This window comes from Vipera berus (genome assembly GCF_964194415.1).
Source record: "Vipera berus genome assembly, chromosome: 1".
In the NCBI taxonomy this organism is placed as follows: domain Eukaryota; kingdom Metazoa; phylum Chordata; class Lepidosauria; order Squamata; family Viperidae; genus Vipera; species Vipera berus.
Window position 1 is genome coordinate 352497545 of NC_138202.1, and position 25978 is coordinate 352523522.

At 42.6% G+C, this 25978-nt stretch overlaps 1 long non-coding RNA gene across 2 annotated transcripts in view; it reads right to left on the reverse strand.

Annotated features, from left to right (window-relative positions):
- Window positions 1-18624: 18624 nt before the first annotated feature.
- The window catches only part of LOC308679467, a 44127-nt gene continuing 36773 nt past the window's right edge, over window positions 18625-25978 (reverse strand). For both annotated transcript variants that reach the window (XR_014028780.1, XR_014028781.1), the window contains one exon: window positions 18625-19263. This is a non-coding gene — a long non-coding RNA (uncharacterized lncRNA). The remainder of the gene's footprint in view (window positions 19264-25978) is intronic.

Here is a 25978-nt window from a genome sequence, read left to right on the forward strand (position 1 = left end):
GAAGAATGAGATGCTTGAGCAGAGCTGCCCAATTCTCTGTCCCCTGCTAGAAGATGTGAAGAGCTGGAAACTGGGCCTTCTCTAGAATAGGCTGCTGTCTCCTTCTGACCAAATATGAAGTTCTTGATGGTGTTCATGTCAAGATGCAAGTGGCCATCAACAGTCCATGAACAGAACAAATAAAGCTGCAGTTCAAGAGTGATGGTGGATGACACTTGGAACTGACCCATTATGACCTCAGATTTTGAAGGCCTAATGACAGAACTGTATGCGTGACGGAGTTGTTCATGCATCAGTGTGATTGGCTATTACACTAAAAAAAAAAATCACAAACACAATGCCAACTCTGGCAAATAGATCTCCCCTAATTAGAATGGCCATCTCCGACGTTCGTTTGAGGATGAAGGATGTTGCTTACCTGTTCTTGGTATGTTAATTGTTTCGTTCCTTCTATTTGTATGGCAAATATTAAAAAAGTAAAGGCATAGGATCTTAAGGCATAGAATGGTGGATGGTCCATGTGGGGGGCACCACGGAGGGGAAGTCAGTTTTGTCTGCAATCAAGTAGCCACAATATTAAAAAAAGATGTTGAAACTCTAGAAAGAGTGCAGAAAAGAGCAATAAAGATTATTAGGGCCCTGGAGGCTAAAACATACAGTTGCAGGAATTGGGTATGTCTGGTCTGGTGAAAAGAAGGGCCAGGGGTAACATGAGTTCCAAATAGTGTTCCAATATTTGAGGGGCTGCCACAGAGAAGAAGGGTCAACCTATTCTCCAAAGCATCTGAAGAGAGGACAGGAAACAATGGATGAAAGGTTATCAAGGAGATAACAAAGGAAATAAGGAGAAATTTCCTGAACAATTAGAACAATGAGTAAGTGGAACGACTTGCCTCCAGAAGTTGTAGGTGCTCCATTACTGGAGGCTTTAAGAAGACATTGGACAATCATTTGTCTGACATGATACAGCAGACATGTCAAACACAAGGCCCGGGGGCCGGATCCGGCCCGCGAAGTGGTTTCATGTGGCCCGCGAAGCCATCCTGGAAACAGTGAGGGAACGGTCCCCACTGCCTTGGCCCTGGCCCACAGACCCTCCTTCTGTCCCACTCCTGCCCAGGCCCCCAAAGGCACCCTTGATGCGAACGATGTAGAGCTGGCCACGCTCATCCAGTAGGCCATATGCACTCTAGCCAGATCCACCCAGTAGGCCACGCCCACCCTGGCCATACCCACCCGGCCCCCTGAGGGCAACCACAATGCTGATGCGGCCCTCAATGAAATTGAGTTTGACACCCCTGTACAGGGTTTCCTGCTCGAGCAGGGGGAGTCAATTTAGAAGACCTCCAAGGTCACTTCCAACTCTGTTGACTCTGCTGTTCTGTTAAGTCAGGGGTCTTCAAACTTGTCCCCTTTGATGACTTAAGGACTTCAACTCCCAGAATTCCTCAGCCAGGCCCGCTGGCTGAGGAATTCTGGGAATTGAAGTCCACAAGTCATAAAAGGGCCAAGTTTGAAGACCCCTGTGTTAAATTACTTCATTCTAATCTGTGGCAGCTTCATCATAATCTGGGCTTTGGACCAACCAAATTGATCCATACTGTTTGTTGCCTCTTGATTAGGAATGTGGGACCTGTGGATACCTTCATATTATAGAAGGCTGCGCCCCACCCCACCCCAAAATGGTCATTCCTCAGGATGAGGAAGGCTGAATCTGCCATTGAAAAACATTGGAAACTCCAGGTTCCCCCTGGGGAATTCTGGGAGTTGAAGTCCACGTTACTTAAAGCTGCCAAGGTTGAGAAACACTGATCCAGTGACAAGAGGCACCACCAGATTTAGACCGTTCCAGCAAACTGGAATTCCATCGGGAAGAGGATGAGAAAAGGAAATCTGATGTTGATTAAGACAGAAACCAGGATTTGAGCCACTACTTCCTTCCTTGTCTCCAGCATGTTCAGTTTGGAATCACCGGGTCTTAAGAAAAGGGGGGGAAAAACATGAAAAATTTCAATCCAAGCCCATTTTTATTTCAGATGATTGCCCCGTAGCCGAAGAGAAGCCGCCTTTATTAGCTGCAAGTACTGCTGAAGGGGAAAAAAAATCATGCTTCATAGCAGTTAAAGATATTCCTCTGTGAGATCTGGCAGGATATTGAGAGAAATGAAACAGATTACATGAAAAAAAAGGCAATACCGAGCAATTGCTCCTAAAGAGTCAAAGAACCATATAATTCAACATTTATATAGACGAGGCTTCAAGGGAGCTGTTAGGAAATGTAGAAACAGCCTGGAAAAAAAAGAGACCTTAAGAAACCTTTCTTTTTCTCAGACTGATGGTTTTCACAACTTTTCACCTTGGGAACTATTTCCACCCAGTCGTCTTCTAAAGAAGAGCTGAGCATCTCTTATCCAGCCCCTATAACCTTAACTCTGGCTCAGAACAACTTGCAGGGTTGAATTAATTTGTTCAGACCCTTTTATCGAAACAGACAGCCATGCTTTTCTTCCACCACCACCCCAACCCCTCCTTCCCCAAACATCTCCCAGGCTGGCTTGCAAATTGAGAGGGGGGGAAAAACATGTTTTGAAAAACACCCTCTGCCCTTAGGCTTAGGTTCACAAATTCACAGCACAAAAGGAAAGCGGGATGGGGAGGGAGGAGGAGAGGGGGGAAAAGCAAAAGAAAACCCAACACAAAAGGAAATCAGGAAGAAGAAGGGTGTGTGTGTGTGTGTGTGTGTGTGTGTGTGTGGAAACAAACCCAAGCACCAAAAAATATTTCATTCCTGATAATATCTGGATGAAGTAGAGGCAGTTCCCTTTAGCCAGGTGGAACAATTAATGTCAGGTGAAAATGAGAAAAAGTGTATAGCTGCATGAGACCAGGCTTGGAATGGCAATGAAGTTGAAAATGAGGCCCCAAAAGATCGTTCCCACTAATGCTGGTTGGGGAATTCTGGGAGTTGAAGTCTTTATAGCTGAAAGTCGCCAAGTTTGAAAAACACTGGTCTCAACCTTTCCATGGCACAGTTTTCTCCATTATTCAATCAACAGCACTGTTCTGAGCAAGCTTCCTTTCTCCGCTAACTGACAAAATTCCATGTTGTGTTTGCCTGATGAAAAGGTCTGTGGTTCTCGAATTTTTTTATATACCTGCTCTCCCACAACGTCTTAACTGCTGAGCCACCGTGACACATTCGAGACCACATGAGGGGGGTGAGTTCCCATTCCTTGCTCCAGCTCCTGACAACTTAGCCATTGGAAAGCCTGCAAATGCAAATAGATAAATAGGTACCATTTTGGCGGGAAAGTAACAGCGCTCCGTGATGTCATGCTGGCCACATGGCTAGGGAAATGGCTCCGGACAGCAGCTCGCTCAATGGAGACGTTGGAATGTTCTGATTATTATGAATATAAATATTGTGGGAGCCAGTTTGGTGTAGTCGTTAAGGTGCTGGCTAGAAACCAAGAGGCAGTGAGTTCTAGTCCTGCCTTAGGCTTGAAAAACTGGCTGAGTGACTTGAAGCAAGTCACTCTATATTAGCCCCACTTGCTTCACAGACCTGTTGTTGGGAAAATAGGAGTATTAGGTTTGCCACCTTGAATCATAGTCATAGGGCTAGAAGGGACCTTGGAGATCTTCTAGTCCAGTGTTTCCCAACCTTGTCTGCTTTAAGATGGGTGGACTTCAACTCCCAGAATTCCCCAGCCATTCCCCTGCTGGCTGGGGAATTCTGGGAGCTGAAGTCCACCCACCTTAAAGAAGACAAGTTTGGGAAACACTGTTCTAGTCCAACCCGATACCCAAGACAGGGGGTCCTCATACCATCTTGGACAGATGACTATCCGATCTTTTCTTGAAAACATCCAGCAATGGTGAATCCACAACTCCGGGAGGCAAAAGCCTACAAGAACTGGGCATGGCTAGTCTAGGGAAGAGAAGGACCAGGGGTGACGTGATAGTAATGTTCCAATATTTGAGGAGCTGTCACAGAGAAGGGGGGGAGGTTTCAACCTATTCTCCAAAGCACCCAAAGGCCAGACAATAGATAGAAACTTATCAAGGAGAGTTTTAACCTAGAAATAAGGAGAAATTTTCTGACAGAACAATCAACCAATGGAACAGCTTCCCTTCAGAAGTTGTGGGTGCTTCATCACTAGAGGCTTTCAAGAAGAGACTGGACCAGCCACTTGTCAGAAATGGTTTAGGGTCTCCTGCTTGAGCAGGAGGGGTTGGACTAGATGACCTACAAGGTCCCTTCCAACTCTGCTATTCTAAGTAATTCTAAGCAGTTCCTTTGATTAATCGTTCTCACTGACAGGAAATTCCTCCTTAGTTCCAGGTTGGATTCTCTCTCTGAGGAGCCTCCACCCATTGCTTCTTGTCCAGCCAGCCCTCAGGTGCTTTGGAGAATAAATCAGTGGTCTCTTCCTTGTGACAGCTCCCCACACAATTGCGTCCACTTTTAGTACTTTTCATGACATGGAAGTCATAAAATTAACCCATTGCTCAATATGGGGGCGATTTTTGCTGGGAACCAGAAGTATAAACTGTTTCCAGTTTGTTTCCAGCAAAAGCATCATGACCAGGTTGTAAAGAGCTTTCTCAGTCATAACCTGAAATAGTCGTTAATCCACTGGCTATGAGGACTACCTGTATTTATTTTATTTCCAAAGATTTTGGCTTACGGTGCAATGCTTTATACAAACCCAGATAATTATGGTTGTATTAACTATGATTACACAAACTATGGCTTAACATAATTCATGAAGCCAATCCTTTTTTTAAAAAAAACCTGTTTTAATCCATGGGACTTGAGTTGCTCATGGTTAAAATCTTAAAATCTCACTGATTTCAGTGAATCTATTTTGAGTGTCATTAAATCTGGGTCAGATTTAATGATGACTTAATGATACGCTCAAATTCTCCTCACCAGTCAACAATTCCCCTAACAGTCATAAAAATAGATCAGAATGATTATCCCCGTTTTTGCAGACAGAGGCATTGAGGCTGAGTTTAAGAGGTAAAGTGTGATTAAAATAGGCACATCTTGGGCTACAATTCAATATGTTTGCTTCGTGTCACATTTCCGTTCATCAAGTGTTGCCACAATATACATGACAGAAAAAAGAAAAACAAAATCTGCAGGCTTTTACTGTTTTCCCCAAACTCCTGCTTATTTTATATTTCTGCCTGTCCGAGGAAGCCGTCCTGCCAGTCTGTTGTGACAGCAGGTCACAAATTTCACAATTTAGCTTGTCCAAGAGGCAAAATGATGTCTCTCTCTATACAAAGCCAGAGTGCCATTATGTCACTCTCCCTAAACGCTCCTCTTGCCTGTTTATTTATTTATTTGCATTCCTCTTCCTTCCCCGTCCCCATTTTGTTAGCCTTGAAAGCCCACGAAGAAATGTGAGCAGAGGAAAAAAGCAATCTTTTATTTCTTCTGATTAATTCATGCTGAAATGGGGGAATAGGGGAAAAAAAATCCCCCCCAAGGCAGGAGCGGTAAAAAATACCTGCGTAATTTCAAAGGTGTTTCTGCTGCGACAATGTTCAGCGGCCCTCTTGACTTTCTCCCCAATGTCATTTGTCATAATTTGACACTGATAAAGAGTTCCTCTTGTAACTGTGTCTCTGCAGTGGGGGAAACGTAGCCACTTGTCTTATCCTTTTCAAGACAATCTCCTCCATTTTCTTCGTGGCCTAGATTCCGCTGAAATTTCCAAATAGCCCTTTGCTTTCATGACTTCGGCCACCGCGCAGTTAACCATTTTCTGAACACTGATGGATTCCTTTCTCCTAGCAGACTTTTCCCCCCACTCCGCCCTCAATCTTAGTCCTCAACTTAGAACCATTCATTTAGCAACTGTTCAAAGTCACAATAGCACTGGACAAAAGTGGCTTATGAGCCGTCCTCACACTTACAACCGTTGCAGCATCTCCACTATCACATGATCAAAACTTGGGGGGTTGGCAATCTGGCATGCATTTACAATGGCTGCAGCATCCCTGGCTCATGTGATGCAGGAGAAGAGCAGGCAGAGCTGGGTGGAGGAGTTAAGCATGTCATCAGCTTAGAGTCACTCCATTGCCACAAACAATCCAAGTCTAACCTGCCTTGAATTCCATTGACCCTCTTCCGGCATCAATTTAGTATTGAACACTAGTGGCTTGGGTTGAACATTAAATCTTTGAACTGCAATTTAAAGTATGGTCTTGATCCTTTGCATCTGACATGTGATTGCCATATGCCTGCTTCCCAGCTGACTTCCAACAAGCAAAGTCAATGGCTGGATTTGTTTAATAATGGTGTGATTTACCTGTACATGCCTCTGTGTTTCAACTTGCCTTTAGATTAAGGGGGCTGGGGGAGATGTTACTTTCAAGTGGATAGATGGAGAAATGAAACTTCTTCGATTCAGCTGTAGACCATGAATGCTTGAAGCCTTGTCAAGGATACCAGAACAGGTGTGGATTTGAAGCAGACGATTCCCATAACAAAGTGGATTTGTTGATAGGGATTACGTAAGACTTTGGGGATTTGGCTGGGAAAACTATTGTTTACGTCTATGAATTGATGTGGGAACCTCAGAGTTAGTTTTGCTTCGACATAACCAAGCCATGTATTCAATAAACAGTAAGCTTTTCGGAAATGGGATGAACCCTGGAGTTTTATTTAGATTATTGAGCTGGATGTTGACACTGCAATGATTTGCTTAACATCTGTGGCAAAAAAGGTCATAAAATCGGGTGCAATTCACTTAACAACTACCTTGCTTAGCAACGGAAATCCTGGTCCCATCTGTGGTCATAAGTTCAGGACTACCTGTATTGCAGTTGCCCATTTTTTTTCAGTGTGCATCCCAAAACAACCTTGGAATGAAGGGGGAGAAATGAGAACTCACGTTCACCAAATCTGTGCATTTTTCTCACGTTCAGTCATAATGCTCTCCATCAGCCAGAAGTATCTCTCTCCCAATTAGCTAATATGAAGAAAAAGATCCTTATGGGGCCCCTCAGTCACTGGAACTTTGTCCCTTAAAAAAACAACCTCATAGAAATAATCCTCAATTTACAACAGATCATTTAATGGCTATTCAGAGCATGGGGGATCCCACGGTTAGGACACTGGGTTGGAGGTTAGAAGGCCCACATTTTAGACCTGAGTGGTGCTATGGGCGGGGTGAGCTCCCATCCTTTGCTCCAGCTCCAGTCAGAACTTGAAAGGACCCCCCCCCCAACTGGGCAATGGTGGTGTCACTTCCAACCTGGAAGTGGTGCTTCCAACACAAGTGCAGTGCAATGCAAAGTTATGATGGATCTCCTGGGGTTGCAACCTGCTTCTGAAATTTCAACAGATACGCCCTTCCCTGTGGTCACATCATGCCATGTTGGACACTCAGAAACCAGCCTCCATGTACGGCCATATGCAGTGTCCAGTGGCCATATGACCCCATTTTACTACAGTTTCGCTGTAAACCAGCATTTATTTCCAGTTTTCAGCAAAATTGGCCCACAGGAAACCATTATATAAACAGGGCAAACCCCATTCCCTTCTTCCACTGATGATTACCTAGTTGGGTAATTAAACGTCTGCAATTGTTGGAAGTTAAATCCAGTTCATGTCGTATTCCAAGCTGGGAGAGAGATGCTGGCAAAGGAAAAATAAGTTTGAGGCAGGCTGCAGTTGAAAAAGAGTTTTCTGTTTATTGGCCCAGTAAACAACGGTGACAACAGCAGGAGTTCCTGCGTGGCAGCTAGCAAATTGTGGTTGTGAGTTAGTGAGTTTTTATATGGTTCGGACCTTTTGTGATTTATATGTCATCATCTATATAAAAATAGTTCTCTCTGGGTTTGTTTGTGTTTTAATTGCTGTTGTGAAATTTCCTTTGTGATGTGCAGGTTTGTCACTGGCCCTAGAAGTGAGGGGAGATGCAAATGTTAAAGTGTTTTGTTTGATTTAATCTTCTTGGCCTAATCAGTTTCCATTCCTGGTTTATTCTGCTGTCTATTTGGAGATCTCTTTAACCAAGTCCAGTTTTATATACATTGTTTTATGAATGAAAGTTAGTTTCCTTAAGCTTTGCCTGCAGGCTGTTTTAGTGGAGGAAAGACTGGGGCTGCTTCCTGTCTTTGTTAAGGAGATTTTTCTCCTCTTCTCCTTTAGGGGAAATATTCTATTCTGTTTCTTTTCTTATTCTGTGGAATATTTTATTCTGGGGAAGGTGCTCTTTCTACACAAGAAAAAGGCAAGCTTGGAGAAGATCAAGGACCCCACCGTTTTATTTTCTGTAAGCAGTCCGGAGTCACTGTGTGTGAGTTGGGCAGCCATATAACTCTTCTTCATAAATAAAATAATAAACATAATTAAGATACTTACCTGGCAGGGGAGATACCTTGATCATGAAGGAAGTTTTCCCAGGGTGAGGCTCATCCATTGCACTCCGGGTGTGCTGACCCCTGCGATTTCCCCAAATGCGGGGAAACTCGACTGCATAATTTGTGGGAAGTGGGGGACTGCGTTCGCGCTTTCCCCTGATTATTCGGTGTAAAAATAGAAAAGCGAATGCTGCTTTGTTTTTAGTTTTATAGAGCTTTAAGAATCGTGCTTGTGAAATTTCAACAGGTCCAGCGGAGAACAGTTGTTACAGGGTTTTTCACTTGGAACGTTTTAGCGTTTGAAAGTTATTACAGTTAGAACAACTAACCAGTGGAACAACCTGCCTCCGGAAGCGGTGAATGCTCCAACACTGGAAGTTTTTAAGAAGAGACTGGACAGCCATTTGTCTGAAATGGTATAGGGTTTCCTGCCTGAGCAGGGGGTTGGACTAGATGACCTCCAAGGTCCCTTCCAACTTATTATTATTACTATTATTATTATTGTTGTTGTTGTTGTTGTTGTTGTTATTGTTGTTGTTGTTGTTATTGTTGTTGTTGTTGTTGTTGTTGTTATTGTTATTATTATTATTATTATTATTATTATTATTATTATTATTATTATTATTATTATTATTATTATTATTATTATTATTATTATGTAAACTGGATGTTGGATGCATCAACCACTGACCTGACCTGGGCATCTTCTGACTAAGAAGATTTTTCTTTTTTTTAGAGTGAGATTGTGTTGGTTGCCAGTCTCTGATTCTCTTTCCTCTCTTCTGGATCCTGCACCCAAAGAGAAGATCTGAGCTACTGTTAAACTGTTTTTTTCTCTTTTTTTACAGTACTTCTTTTCTAGCCCAGAGCACTAAAAGGAAGCTTCTTTGCAATTCACAAGAAACCAGTGGCCTTTTCTCAGATCTTTCAAGCATTTTTTTTCTGCTTCGTTTTAATGCTTTTTTTTTTTTTAAACAGGCAGTGAACCCATTTAAAAAAATGTTGTACGGGGCCGTGACTAATGACTGTAGAGAGCCCAGACAGTCCTCAACTTACAACCACAATTGAGATCAGAATTTCCGTGGCTAAGCAAGGAGGTTGTTAAGTGAGCATGTGCCCGATTTTGTCATCTTTTTAACCAGAGTGGTTAAGCAAATCGCTGCTGTTCGTAAATTGAATCACAAGGTTGTCAAGCAAATCCAGCTTCCTCCATTGACTTTGCTTATCGGAAGCAAGCTAGGAAGATCACAAATGGTGGTCATGTGACCGCAGGACGCTGCAGCGGTCATAATTATATGATGGTTGCCAAGCACCCAATCTATGTGACTGTGGGGATGGTGCAACGGTTGTAAGTGTGAAGACTCATCATAAATCTCTTTTTTCAGTGCTGTTGTAACTTCGAAAGGTTGCTAAATAATAGTAATAATGAACTTGGAAGGGACCTTGGAGGTCATCTAGTCCAACCCCCTGCTAAGGCAGGAAACCCTATACCATTTCAGACAAATAAATGGCTGTCCAGTCTCTTCTTAAAAACTTCCAGTGTTGGAGCATTCACCACTTCTGGAGGCAGGTTGTTCCACTGGTTAGTTGTTCTGTCAGGAAGTTTCTCCTTAGTTCTAGGTTGCTTCTCTCCTTGATTAGCTACCATCCGTTGCTTCTTGTCCTGCCCTCAGGTGCTTTGGAGAATAGCTTGACTCCCTCTTCTTTGTGGAAACACCTGAGATATTGGAACACTGCTATCATGTCCCCCCTCATCCTTCTCTTCATTAAACTACACATACCCAATTCCAGCCACTGTTCCTTATAGGTTTTAGCCTCCAGTCCCCTGATCATCTTTGTTGCTCTTCTCTGTACTCTTTCTAGAGTCTTGACATCTTTTTTACATCCTGGTGACCAAAACTGGATGCAGTACTCTAAGTGTGGCCTTACCAAGGCATTCTATCCCTCTGTTAATGCAGCCTAGCACTGTGTTGTTGTTTTTTGGCAGCTGCAGGCTGGCTCGTATTTAAGGGATTGTCCACTAGGACTGCAAGATCCCTCTCACAGTTACTACTACTGAGCAAGGAACCACCTATACTATACCTGTACATTTGGTTTTTCTTGCCTAAATGTAAAACCTTACTTTTTTCACCATTGAATTTCATTTTGTTAGCTAGTGCCCAGTGTTCGAGTCTGTCCAGATCCTTCTGTATCTTAAGCCTATCTTCTGGAGTATTGGCTATTCCTACCAGCTTGGTGTCATCTGCAAATTTGATGAGTTCCCCATCTATCCCCTCATCCAAATCATTAATGAAGATATTGAAGAGCACTGGGCCCAGAACAGAGCCTTGGGGCACCCCACTACACACTTCCTTCCATGTAGATGCGGTTCCATTGAGGACCACACGCTGAGTACGACCTGTAAGCCAGCTACGAATCCATCTGGTGGTGATGCTGTCTAGCCCACATTTTTCTATCTTATCAAGGAGTAGGTTGTGGTCTACTTTATCAAATGCCTTACACCAAATGAATGGTGTAAATTGAGGACTGCCTGTAGTGAGTCTTCCTTGCCCACGGGGCACAGTACAGGCAGTCCTCGAGTTAGAATAGTTCATTTAGTGACCATTCAAAGTTACAACAGCACTGGAAAAAAAGTCACTTGTGACCCTTTTTCACACTTATGACTGTTGCAGCATCCCCATGGTTACATAATTTACATTTGGATGCTTGGCAACTGGTTCACATTTATAACGGTTGGTGTCCTGAGGGTCATTTCATCCCCTTTTCAATCTTCTGAGAAGCAAAGTCAATGGGGAAGCCAGATTCACTCCATGATTCACTTAACAGATGTGGCAAAAAGGGTCATAAAATAGGGCAAAACTCAACAAATTTCTCACTTAGCATCACAAAGTTTGGGCTCAATTGTGGTCGTACGTTGAGGACTACCTATAGCCACTTGCAGTGGGCTTGCCTTACAATGAAGTGAAGTTTAGCAAGCAAACTCAGCAGGCAAACTCGGCCAAAAGAGCAGGTTGGTATCAAAATTGAATCAATCCATCCATCCATCCATCAATCAAAAGATGAAAGAAGGGGCTTTATGGAAGGCAGAAGACAACTTCACGTGTTCCTGGCTCAGACAGAGATCAGTGATCTGTTCTCACACTGGGACGAGCTTGTTGTTGTGTGGAGTTACGATTCCTTTCCTCTCTCTTCTGTTCTGACACTCACCCCTTTCCTTAAGGCAATCAGATCTGGGTTGCAAAAATCCAAATGATGGCTAGACGGCTGTGAAAGAATGTACATCCCATTGGAAAACCAGGATGGATAATTTCCAGATGAGTTTGCACTGCCTGTTTTCCGATCAGATCAAAGCAAACAGCAGAAGCACTCAGTTCAGCTAGCAAAAATAAAGCTGGGGGTTTATTTATTAAACATCAGCCAACATCAGAAACAATTAACTGGCAAAAACAGGATAAAAGGCAGGCAGGCAAACAGGAAGACAAGCAGGTAGAAAGAGAGAGGGGAAGACATGAGCAACAGGCAAGAATTTATATTAACTGTAGCTTTCTATATCAAAAGGCACCAAACTTTCCAGAGCTGTGTGGGCAAATTAGCATGGACAGTCCCAAAGGGAAGGTCCTTTGGTTATTCCAGCTTTAACCCTTTCATGTACGTAACGGCAGCAGAATCAAGATGGAAAGGAGGACACCAGGTGATCTCCTCCTGTATTTTCCACGAGGAAGAAACAATTTGGTGTACAAGGATGTTGCATCCAAACAAATTTAGACTTGGGAAGAGGGAAGGAAACAAGGAAACATTAAGAGGTTGGGAGGAAAGAGATTCAATCCCCAGAAAATACGAGAAACTCAAAATGAGATTATTGATCGTGATTTAATTTGGTGTAAGACAGGGTATAGGGTAAGTAGCCATAGCACTTAGACTTATATACTGCTTCATAATGCTTTACAGCCCTCTCTAAGCTGTTTACAGAGTCAGCATATGTTGAAATCCACAAGTCATAAAGTTGCCATAATTGCCCAACTTTGATACACAATGTAAGGACTATAATAGCCACTACATGGGACAGACAGGCAGATAGATAGGTTTTACTTTTTTAAAAAAACGGGTATGTTTAGTTTAATGAAAAGAAGGACTGGGGATGACATGATAGCAGTACTTCAATACCTAAGGGGTTGCCGCAAAGAAGAAGGGGTCAACCTATCCTCCAAAACACCTGAAGGCAGAACAAGAAGCAATGGATGGGGACTAATCAAGGAGAGAAGCAACCTAGAACTAAGGAGAAATTTCCTGACAGTGAGAACAATTAACCAGTGGAACAGCTTGCCACCAGAAGTTGTGGGTGCTCCAAAACTGAAGGATTTTAAGAAGAGATTGGACAGCCATATGTCTGAAATGCCATAGGGTCTCTGGCTTGAGCAGGGGTTAGACTAGAAGACCTCCAAGGTCCCTTCCAACTCTGTTGTTGTTCTGTTAAGCTGGCTCATTCTGCCTATGACTAAGAAAAGAGCAAGGAGAAAAATGACATTTAGAAAGTGTTGGCACGGAGTTCACTCTTATTTGTTTGCTTGTTGCTTTTTTTAAAGGCCTCTCTTGTTTAAAAATAGAGCAGGCAGGGCAGATAAAGCGGCCAGTTAATTAGCACCACGTCATAACTGTGGCCTCCAACACTCCCAAGCCATATGGTCTAGGTAACATCCATCCATTTTGCATAGCACAAGCAACGAAGATTTAATTTAGCCACCATGTCAGAGACGCCTCCGGTTATGTGCAGGTTGGGAGCGAAATGTCTAATTTCAGAACATTCCAGAGGTTGTTGAACAGCTGTCCAGAGATGGCAAGCAACCTTCAGAAAGGGGTGGGGGAATGCATTTCTCCTTGGCAAGGCCACCAGGACTAGGATTATGGGAATCTGAACTAAGATTCCTAAAGGAATTCAACCTGAAGCACAAATACTTTGGGCACCTAATAAGAAGAGACGACTCATTGAAAAAGACCCCGATGTTGGGAAAGATGGAAGGCAGAATAACAGATTTGGAAGGGACCTTGGAGGTCCTCTAGTCCAACACTCTATTCAGGCAGGAGATCCCATCCTATACTATTCCGGACAAATGTCTGTCCAGTCTCTTCTTAAAAACCTCCAGTGTCAGAGCACCCACAACCTCTGGAGGTAAATTGTTCCACTGATTAACTCTTCTGTCAGGAAATTTCTCCTTGGTTCTAGGTTGCTTCTCTCCTTGATTAGTTTGATTGGCTGAGTTAACTAATTAATTAGTTCAGTTATCTAACTTGATTAATTAAGGCAAAAGATTAATACCACTTTACAATGCCTTGGTAAGGCCATACTTGGAATACTGCATCCAGTTTTGGTCACCACGATGTAAAAAAGATGTTGAGACTCTGGAAAGAGTGCAGAGAAGAGCAACAAAGATGATTAGAGGTCTGGAGGCTAAAACATATAAGGAACGGCTGCTGGAATTGGGTATGTCTAGTTTAATGAAGAGAAGGACGAGGGGGGACATGATAGCAGTGCTCCAATATCTCAGGGGCTGCCCCAAAGAAGAGGGAGTCAAGCTATTCTCCTGTTCTGAACCAGCCTGCTACCGGCCTTGCAATAAGGCAAACCCCTGTTCAAACAGTAGAGACTGGAGAGCGTCTGAGGCTGCAAAGCGTCTGCCAAGATTTATTACACAAACAAGAAACAAAAACACTGGAACTTGAATCCTCAAACGGAAGGGTTGCTTTCAGCAACCAGCCCTTCCCCAAACACTCCTTTTATTTAGAGTTCAGGGCGTGGCCTCCCTGTGCCTCCTCCCGAGGAGTCCCACAGCCTTTCTCTGTTTGTTCCTGCTCGACTGCCTCCTGCGTCGGGCGTCCTTGAACATGGCCAGCTGTGGGTCATCATCCTCCGCACTATCGGGCTCACGCAGCTGAGAAAAGGGCCCCGGCTGGGGGCTCTGCGAAGCCTCCAAGCCATCATCAACCAGTTCGTCTTCCACATTCTCCTCCTCCCCCTCATCTGAGTCATCCGAGACATCTGAGCCGGCTGCCGGACCCACAGGCTGACCCTGAGTCACAACATCTCCAAAGCGCCTGAAGGCAGGACAAGAAGCAACGGATGGAAACTAATCAAGGAGAGAAGCAACCTAGAACTAAGGAGAAACTTCCTGACAGTTAGAACAATTAACCAGTGGAACAACCTGCCTCCAGAGGTGGTGAATGCTCCAACACTGGAGGTTTTTAAGAAGAGACTGGACAGCCATTTGTCTGAAATGGTATAGGGTTTCCTGCCCGAGCAGGGGGTTGGACTAGATGACTTCCAAGGTCCCTTCCAACTGTACTATTATGATTATGATTATAATTAGGTGAAGGAGAGAGCAGAGGATGAGATAGTTAGATAGTGTCATTGTCCCAATGAACATGAATTTGGGCAAACTCTGGGAGACAGTGGAGAATGGGAGACCATGGGGTTTGAAATGTTTGATTTTAATCTGATTTTGTTTTTCCAGTTCGCTTTCGCTTGATGAGCGACTAAACTTTAAAAGTTGGGTTTGAAGGAGTTGACAGATATTAGAGGCAGTCCAGAAAGAAACGCAAACTGTATTAACAGTACCTTTAGGGTAAAGTTAAAGTAACAGGATCTTGCAGGTCTAAATGTATTTGTCCCCTACTTTCCTTTCCTTTCACTTTCCAAAAGACCAAGGGGACAAAAACTACAGGTAGTCCTTGACTTATGACCCCGATTGTGCCCAAACTTTCCATTGCTAAAGTGAGTTTTGCCCCATTTTATGACCTTTTTTGCCACAGTTGTTAAAGGAAGCGTTGCACTTGTTAAGGGAATTATCAGTCATTAAGGGAATCTGGCTTTCTCTGTTGTCTTGTTTGCCGGAAGCCGTCTGGGAAGGTTGCAAATGCTGATCACATGACCCGGGATGCTGCAACCCTCGTAAATATATGCCAGTTGCCAAGCAGCCAAATTTTGATCACATGACTATGCGGATGCTGCAACGATTGTAAGTGTGAATCCAGGTCATAAGTCCCTTTTTTCAACGCGGTTGTAACTTTGAACAGTCGCTAACTGAACAGTTGTAAGTCGAGAATTAACTGTACTCCATGATAGTTTTAAATTTAGAGAAGAAAATACGTTTTCCATTTATCCAGGGAGCAGGGCAAGAGGAGTTTGCCAAGTTGTTTGAAACAAAACCTTCCTGCCAGAAATTGCCATGTTTGGCTTTGTAATCTGCTATAGACAGACAGGGCACTAAGGACCGCAACCGGGGAAGGCATTTAGAAGGCCATAAATAGAATTTTCTGAGTGACCGTACTCATCTGCTGATAGCCATTATCTGTGAAAGGATGTTGTGTTCTCAGCCAGCAACATATGATACCGCATAAATCCAGAAGGCGGTAATAAAACGGGGAAAGAGGATGTTGGAAACGGAGAGCCTCAACAGCCCAAATTGCTTTCTGCTCAGTTTCTCAGCGGCTGATAGGCAAAGCTCTGATTTCAGCACAAACTGTTTTACAATCGTTTATAATAGCCTTCCTCAGCAATATTAAGACTACAACTCCCAGGATTCCCCAGCCAGCATGGCATTGAAGTGCACCTATCTTAAAGCAGGGTTACCCAATCTTGGCAACTTTTAAGACATGTGAACTTCAAGGCAGTTGTTAAGTGAGTCACTCCAGATTTTATGACCTTTTTGGAACCGTTGCTAAGCGAATCACATGTCCACTAAACGAGTCCAGCTTCCTCCACCGACTTTGCTTTTCGGGAAGCTGGCTAGGAAAACCACAAATGCTGACTGTGTCACCCCCAGGATGCTGCAAGCATTGCAAGTAGTCCTCAACTTATGACCACAATTGAGCCCAAATTTCGGTTGCTAAATAAGGCGTTTGTTAAGTGAGTTTTGCCTTATTTTACGACCTTTCTTGCTACAGTTGTTAAGTGAATCACTGCAGTTATTAAGTTAGTAACACAGTTATTAAGTGAATCTGGCTTCCCCATTGACTTTGTTTGTCAGAAGGTCACAAAAGACAATCACATGACCCTGGGACACGGCAACCGTCATGAGTCAGCAGCCAAGTCTCCAAATTTGGATCACGTGACCACAGGGATGCTGCAGCAGTTACAAAGGAGAAAAACGGTCGTAAGTCACTTTTTTCAGTCCCTTTGTAACTTCAAACAGTCATTAAAGAAAAAGGTTGTAAGTCGGGGACTACCTTTATTTTCTGATTCTGCCACTCTTAAGGATCGAGGCATCTGCCTCTCTCTCCCTCTGTTTCTACAGAACAATGATGTTCTCATTCATTCATTAATTCACTCATTCATTCATTCAATTTTTATTATTGTATTAGTCACTTAAGGAACTAATAAATAACTGAGCCTGTCCAGCAAAGGATGCTGGAGCAGCTTTAATTCTTCAAGAAGGAAAGATTTATGCGCCCAAAGATACTAACCCATGGGTCTTCAAACTCGGCCCTTTTATGACTCATGGACTTCAACTCCCAGAATTCCTCAGTCAGGCACACTGGCTGAGGAATTCTGGGAGTTGAAGTCCATGAGTCATAAAAGGGCCGAGTTTGAAGACCCATGTTAACTAACCAAACTTCCAGAGATCAGCAAGTGCAATAAATTTGCCAGGAGTTGTTCGTTTGGTTTGCTTTCCACGCTGCCTAACAAGGTAGCGGATGACTCAGCCCCAAATGGGAGCTTATTTACAATTCAAAAAGAAAATTGGGGAGAAAAGTTACGGCAGCTTTCCGCAGTTCCTTCCTTCGGCATCAGGCAACCTGTGTCAGCGATTTCCTGGGTGGCCTTTTGCAGACTTTAGGGAAAAGAAACTTGTTTTAAAACCCTGATCCCCCCCCCCCACTCCCTTTGTTGTGGGAAAGGTTTAAGGTTTTGCTAGCAGCCCAGAAAATAGTCTGGGTTTAAATAAGTGGTCTTTACATTGCCTAACTCAGATCCAATAAGGATAAAATAAGAACCAATGAAACATTCCCTCAAAATGCAATATCTTTGTATTCAGTAATCCATGGCGACGTTTTCAGGATCTAAGAAACCGGCTTTGTATTTCCAAATTAACCTGTTGCTCCAGCTAGATCGGTATCTACTGAGTAATTTCCCTGTGCTATCTGGAGATATTAAGGAAGAGATTATCAAATAGCCTTTGAATGACACCTGAGCAGAAGTCCACTGTGAAATGGTGCATTTCTCCCTAGTTTCTTTTTTTTCCTGCATTTTTAATACTGTGTTGGATCTATGCCAAGAATAATAAATCCCATTAGATTGTGTAGGAGATGAGCCATCACAACAAAATATCATTGATTCCAATAGAAACTCAATAAGACTGTCACTCTAAAAAAAGGCTTGTTAGAGATCTCTGATTTGCAACTGTTGTGCTTTTAAACAGAGCTCTAAATTATTACCGTTGTGGTTTTCTTGATGCTTTAGTTTAACTCATTGTTATGGTAAATTATGGCAATTGAATAAATAATAAATACAGATAGTCCTCGACTTACAACAATTCATTTAGTGACTGCTCAAAGTTACAGCGGCACTGAAAAAATTGACTTATGACCATTTTTCACACTTATGACCTTTGTAACATCCCCATGATCATGTGATCCCAATTTGGAGACTTGCTGCTGACTCATATTTATGACGGTTGCAGTGTCCTGAGGTCACGTGTTCACCTTTTGTGACCTTCTGACAAGCAAAGTCAATGGGGAAGCCAGATTAAGTTAATAATCGGATTACTAGCGTATCAACTGCAGTGATTCACTTAACAACTGTGGGAAGAAACATCGTAAAATGGAGCAAAACTCACTTAACAAATGTCTCGCATTGCAGCAGAAATTTTGAGCTCAATTGTGGTCGTAGGTCAAGGACTACCTGTAATAAATATTTCTGAAGTTTGTGACCAGGAAAATGAGACATGATTAGTAAATACAGGCAGTCTTCAACTTACAACACTTAACAACTCTCTTGCTTAGCAACAGAAATGCTGGGCTCAATTGTGATCGTAAGTTGAGGAACTAGCTATATTACAACAGCTTGCAGATTTTTTTGCAATTTCAGCTATCAGGATAAGGTCATCAACATAGTGCAAATTATTGCTTGGTCTAAATTCCCTAAAATTGCTTTCTGACCAATTTCTTTGCTTTTCACATGATTTCTGCTTCTCCTTCTTCAGGGCACCCTCCATTCCCATCCAAACTGAAGAGTCCCAAGCAGGATAAAGGAAAAAAAAACATTTCTTTATTTTTTTTTAAAAGGCAAAAAAGAGGCTTCTTTTAGCCAGAATGGGGGGAAAAAAACTGGTACTAGGCCTGACAAAGTCTACGCCTTGATGAAGGGGTTGGTAAAAAAAAACACTATTGATTTTTAGCAAAGCAGGACAGTATGCTTTCAATCCACACCAGGGTGCCATTTCCAAAACACAAAGAGAGGGATGGCCGCAAATCTCGACTGTCAGACCGAAAGAATTCACCGTCACCTTCCCAATGTTTCCTTGGAAAGAAGGAGGGGTCAGAGGTCACGTAAAACATCATTAATCATTCTTCCCAGATGTTGAAGTGTTTATTGGACAGTTCGATTAATCACGGCAAGCTATCAAACCCACAGCTTGCCTTAAGGTCTCCATTGTCGCAGTCCGCTGCCATCACTAAAGAGATAAGATTATCGGCAACAAGCTGGGGCAACCATTGAGTAGCAGAGGCGTAGAAGAATGGGATTTCTTTCTTTGCTGTCCTTGCGTCCTTTCTTAAAAAATTTTATTTATCCTCCCACCCCCATCTCCTCAAACCTTCAGCCTCTTCTTTCAAGAATTGGCTTTCAGAATGCAATGTGTTAAGGCAGGCAATCATGTTGGGAATCTGTTATAAATAAAGAAGAAAGTCTCAGGGTCTTTTTTTTTAAATAATACTAATAAAAATCAGAGCATTTGTTTGTTTTTTAAGGGGTGCTCAGAAGGGATTTGAAAATAGGCCTGACAACCTGTATCAATTATTCTTTCTAGCGCCAAGGCTTTGTGAAGGCAGTGTCAAAAAGGAAGGTTTACAAGGTGAAATATTACAATGTTTTCTTCCCATTTCTTTCTTTGTTCTTTTGGCACCCCCTCCCCCCCCTCCTCAATGACCACAAAAGGAAAACTATCTTGTGAATTGTAATCTTCTACACAAAATTATTCCTCAGCTTTAGACGGGGTTTAAACTTTTTAGGAGAAAGAAAATTAGAGCTAAATTTCTGCAGCGTGATAAGATAGTTTGCGTTCCTCACAGTTTCCTTTCTACCAAGAGGAAACCGTGAGGACTGCAAACAGTCTGACACGCTGCAAATCATGGCCTGACCAGATCCCATTTCACTGCTGCCTTTTCTGTGAATTCATTCATTCATCTATTATTCCAAGTTATGAAAGGGAGAATGGGGGGGGGGCATCACAGAAGAAATATACACAAAAGGATGACAGCATATGAGTTATTGGGGTGGAGGGGTGGGTGCATGGGCGGATGGATGGATGGATGTGCCTGGGGAGTCAAGAGGGAGAAAGGACAGAAGTAGCATCGTGTTGATGTACAGTTGTCTTCAACTTACATCCATTGACTGTTCAAAGTCACAACGGCACTGAAAAAAGTGACTTGCACCTACGATTAATATGGAGTGGTGGGGGGGCAGTGGTTTACAATGCAGCATTGCAGACTGACTGCTCACTGTCAGGAGTTCGATCCGGACTAGCTCGTGGTTGATTCAGTCTTCCATCCTTCCGAAGTCGGTAAAATGAGGACCCAGACTGTTGGGGGCAATGTGCTGACTCTGTAAACCACTTAGAGCAGAGGTCTCCAACTATCCCAGCTTTGCAGTGGGGGGGGGGGAAAGGGGTGAGCAGGTGGCTGGCGGCTGGCAAAACGCCCGTGCTCACCTGCTGCTTCTGCGGATCTGAACGGCTCACGGCCCAGTAAAGGGCCGTGGCACAGGGGTTGGGGACCCCTGGCTGGCTTACCTGGTAACCATTTATCCAGAATATCCTTGAGCCCCCTGTTAACAAACTGACAGAAAAAACTAGCTAGGCTTTATATTTTATTTAATATCACGCTTTTATTATTTTTATAAATAACTCAAGGCAGAGAACGCATCCTTCCTCCAATTTTCCCTACAACAACAACAACCCTGTGAGGTGGGCTTGACTGGTCCAAAGTCACCTAGCTGGCTTTCCTGCCTTAAGGCGGGACTAGCACTCACAGTCTCCTGATGATTGGTCCAAAGTCACCTAGCTGGCTTTCATGCCTTAAGGCGGGACTAGCACTCACAGTCTCCTGATGATTGGTCCAAAGTCACCTAGCTGGCTTTTATGCCTTAAGGTGGGATTCGAACTCATCGTTTTCCACTTTCTAAGCTGGTGCCTGAACAAACCGGCTCCTGAACAACTGACTTCTTAATTCTCTGCCTTCTGTGTGAAAGCTGACAATCCCACTATCTCCATACCAAGCCTTTTTGTTTTGCTGCTCTGAGCACGCTTGAAGGTGCAATAGAAATGGCCAAACTGATTGCTTTGGGAGGGACAAGGAGGCTACAAAACCTATTGGAAGTTTGTAGTGAAAACTGGCTGAGCTCTTAACTCAGCAAATGAAATGTTGATCTTGGAAAATGAGGGACTTGGCTGGACACGTAGAAGGGAGGCACAGATTCCTCTCTGATGTTTAACTGAAGCTGACAGCCCCTGGTCCCGTTATTTCTAGTTCCCACTAAGAAAGCTGTCTTGTGAAGTTCACTATTGAAGTACAGGTAGTCGTTCGAATAGAATAGAATAGAGGAGAGGAGAGGAGAGGAGAATAGAATGGAATGGAATGGAATAATATTAGAATAGAACAGAACAGAACTGGAATGGAATGGAATAATAATAGAATGGAATGGAATGGAATGGAATGGAATGGAATGGAATAGAATAGAATAGAATAGAATAGAATAGAATAGAATAGAATAGAATAGAATAGAATAGAATAGAATAGAATAGAATAGAATAGAATAGAATAGGAGCTGGAAGGGACCTTGGAGGTCATCTAGTCCAGCCCCCTGCTCAAGCAGGAGAAGCTATACCATCTCAGACAAGTGACTGTCCAGTCTCTTCTTAAAAATCTCCAGTGATGGAGCGCCCACGATTTCTGGAGGCAAGCTGTTCGACTGGTTAATTTTCTTCACTGTTAGGAAGTTTCTCCTTAATTCCAGGTTGCTTCCTTGACTTACACCAGTTCATTTAGTGACCGTTCGAAGCTACAATGGCCCTGAAAAAAGTGACTTATGACCATTTTTCACATTTGCAATCCTTGCAGCATCCCCATGGTCACGTGATCACAATTCAGACGCTTGGCAATTGATTCATATTTATGACGGTCACAGTGTCCCGGAGTCATGTGATCCCCTTTTGTGACTTTCTGACAAGCAAAGTCAGTGGGGAAGCCAGATTCACTTAACTGCATTACTGACTTAACAACTTCCTTCTTGAATTTAATTCAGCACTAGGGTCACGTTTCTGGATATACACCTGTCCAGAAAGTGGAGACGCAAATGGATCTTTGGAATCAGACTTTAGAAGTTGAAAAAATACACAGCAACTTTCTGGATCTGTAACCCTTTTTTTTATTTAAAAAGTTTTACAATACATTTTAACTTTAATCCCCCCCTCCCCCACCCCCACCCAACCCTCCGTATCCCTTCCCCCCATTCCCTCCTCCCCCCCCCCGACTTCCCAGAGCTAAATACAGGGTATAAAATCAAACAACAAACATAAGCACCCCTATGTTATCAGCAATAAACTATTAGTTCTATCTCCCTCTAGCTCATGTAAAATGAATACAAACAATATTAATATTACATATAAAGTAAAAAAGAGAAAGAGAAAAACAAAAAAAGCTTTACTCAGAATAGATTTTCTTAATCCCAGTCCTTATTCATATTAATTTCAAAGAAAAAAAAATAAACAAATTCTCAGTTACGCGCCAAAAGCGCCTATCTATTAACCTTAATAATCTCCAACCAAACTAAACCATAATCAAAAATAATTCTTGCATGTATCACACCAAATGTCTCGCAGTTCCAGGTCATCCTTGAGTTCAAATAAAAAGAGTAAAAAAAAAAAAGGGTTAAGCAGTCTGTAAGACAACTTATTGTTAATTAGGAGCTTGCATACCCATTCTTAGTTCAACACACACTTTTAGTCCATAACCCTAATATACTTTTCTAACAAGCAAATAACATCCATCTTAAATTGTGTTACATATTAAAAAAAACTTTCTTTCTCCTCTATGATAAATTTAATCCATTAAGATACTAATTTAAAAATTTAATCAGCAATCTTACCGCCCCAAAACGTTTGGAGCACGTCTGTCATGACCCCCAAAACTTCTTTGGACCGCGCCCCTCCCACATCTTCACTGTAAATACACTTTGGAGATTCCATAACTATCTGCTGGTCTTGCTCTTGCTCTCGTCTCGCTCTTCTTAAGGCGGCACGCGTCTTCCTCTGGCCTCCTGCAACATCCAATGAAACTGTATCTTGATCCCCTCCAACACCATTGTCCTCTATCTGTCTGTCTGCAACATCTTGAAGCTTTCCCTCGCCGTATCCCTTAACAGCTTCCAAAAATGATAGGGGGGTTGCTTTTAACACATTGCTATAAAAATCACGTGCCTGGGCCACAGTAACCAGACGATGTCTTTTACCTTCATGCGTCACCACCAGTCCAACTGGAATCTCCCATTTAAACTTAATATCACATTTCTTAAGTTCCTGTACTAAAAATGCAAAATCTTTCCTTCTCCTTAAAATCTTCGGAGGAATCTCTTTTAAAACCAAGACTTCTTGCTCAGCCACTACCAGTTTAGTATCATAGGCAGCTTGAATAACTTCATCTCTAATTACTCTCTTTGTAAAATAGACCACCACATCTCTGGGTAACTTCCTTTGTCTTGAAATCCATGAATTTACACGAAAAATTTTGTCCATATTTCCCTCAATTTCAGATGCTGGCTGGCCCAATACCCCTTCCAGAGCCTCAGAAATCAGCTGCTTTAAATCTTCTTTACAGTTCTCCTTTAAACCCCTGATTCTAATAGCATACTGCATCTGATGATACTGAGCAAGGCTCAATTCTCCGTCCATTTTATCCCTTATATTTTCATTTTCTGATACTTTTGCTTCTAATATAGAGTTCTTTTGACTGAGATCCTTCACTTTTTCATCCAGCTGTTGCACACATTCAGCTACAGATTCAATCATAGACAACATGTCCACCCTCATTGCTCTAAACCCTGCCCTGTGAACCGCCCTGAGTCCCTTTGGGAGAAGGGCGGTATAAAAATCTCAATAAATCTTAAATCTTAAATCTTAAATCTTAAACTTCTCTTCCATCTTCTTCTCCAGTTTCTCCTCCAACTTTTTCAGCTTTTCATCCATCATGTCAGACATCAATTGTGAATGCTTTCCAAGAGCATCTTGTAAATCCTTAAGCGTCAATGCCAGAGGAGGTGCAGGAGGAAGCAAAGCTTGCAATGAGGTCTGTTGCACCAGGGAAGACCCCGCACTCCGAAGAGCTTTAGAAGTTTTAGCCGCCATCTTCCCCCACTTTCACTTATTGCGCACTTTCACTTTGAAGCTATAAAATCCATTGAGCTAGAGAGTAAAGATAAGAGTCCACATCACCTTGACCTCCTGTACCGCTCTGCCTGCATCTTGATAATCAAAGGTATTTCCTTTTGGCAGGGGTGGTTGCTAACGCCTGGCTCTGCTCCATAAATCCCGGAGCAGGGGCGCTGCGCAGCTCGGAGCAACCCAGGCTTCGGGGGGGGCTCAATCCTTCAGCCGCCCAAACTCTCAGCTCAGGCAGCCCCGGAGAGCTCAACCCCTACCTGGGGCCTCACCCCCTCCTCTTCTCCCGAGGAGGGGGCTTCAAATCCATCTAAACAGCTGATCGGCGCTGTTTACGATGGAAAAACACAGCTGCGGAGTGGGCAGCCCGAAAACGGCTGTCTTCGGCGTCGCGTCGCCACCGGAAGTCTCCTGGATCTGTAACCCTTGATGACTTAAGGCTTAAGATACAGAAGGATCTGGACAGACTCAAACACTGGGCACTATCTAACAAAATGAAATTCAGTGGTGAAAAAAAGTAAGGTTCTACATTTAGGCAGGAAAACTCAAATGCACAGGTATAGTATAGGTGGTACCTTGCTCAATAGTAGTAACTGTGAGAGGGATCTCGGAGTCTTAGTAGACAATCACTTCAATATGAGCCAGCAGTGTGCTGCAGCTGCCAAAAAAGCCAACACAGTGCTAGGCTGCATTAACAGAGGGATAGAATCAAGATCAAGTGAAGTACTAATACCACTTTACAATGCCTTGGTAAGGCCACACCTGGAATACTGCATCCAGTTTTGGTCACCACGATGTAAAAAAGATGTCGAGACTCTAGAAAGGGTACAGAGAAGAGCAACAAAGATGCATTGGGGGGCTGGAGGCTAAAACATATAGGGAACGGTTGCTGGAATTGGGTATGTGTAGGTTAATGAAGAGAAGGGTGACGGGTGACATGATAGCAGTGTTCCAATATCTCAGGGGCTGCCACAAAGAAGAGGGAGTCAAGCTGTTCTCCAGGGCACCTGAGGGCAGGACAAGAAGCAACGGATGGAAACTAACCAAGGAGAGAAGCAACCTAGAACTAAGGAGAAACTTCCTGACAGTTAGAACAACTAACCAGTGGAACAACCTGCCTCCAGAGGTGGTGAATGCTCCAACACTGGAGGTTTTTAAGAAGAGACTGGACAGCCATTTGCCTGAAATGGTATAAGGTTTCCTGCCTGAGCAGGGGGTTGGACTAGATGACCTCCAAGGTCCCTTCCAACATTATTATTATTATTATTATTATTATTATTATTATTATTATTATTATTATTATTATTATTATTATTATTATTATTATTATTATTACTTTGTTAAATAACAAGGGATTTACTGAACTAAAAATAGCAATGTTTTGTTCAAGAATAATGGTACCCAAACTTGGCAAAGTATCAGGATTGATCTTAAGAGAGAGAGAAAGTAGCAGTTGTCATGGATGAGGATAATTGCAGCAGTGAAAAATCGATAATTTCCCAAACTTAATTTCTAATTTCTATTTAGGCCTATAAGAACTGAGTATGAGAAATATAAACACATTTTCATGAAATAAAGAGGAACCAAATCCAATATTAAAAGATCATTATGAATTGAATCAGAGAAAGAAGAACAAAATAAGAACAGAATAAGTAGAATAATAGACTTAATTCTGGAGCGTCACTATTGGCTTCAATACTAAATAGATGATAGATTAGATAGATAGAAGATATTTGATAGAGATAGATAGATAGATAGATAGATAGATAGATAGATAGATAGATAGATAGATAGATAGATAGATAGATAGATATAGAGATAGATTGAGATAGATTGAGATAGATAAATAGATATAGATAGATAGATAAATAGATAGAGAGATGATAGAGAGAGAGATAAAGATGACACACACAGAGAGATAGGAAAGAGAGAGAGAAAAAGAGAAAGAG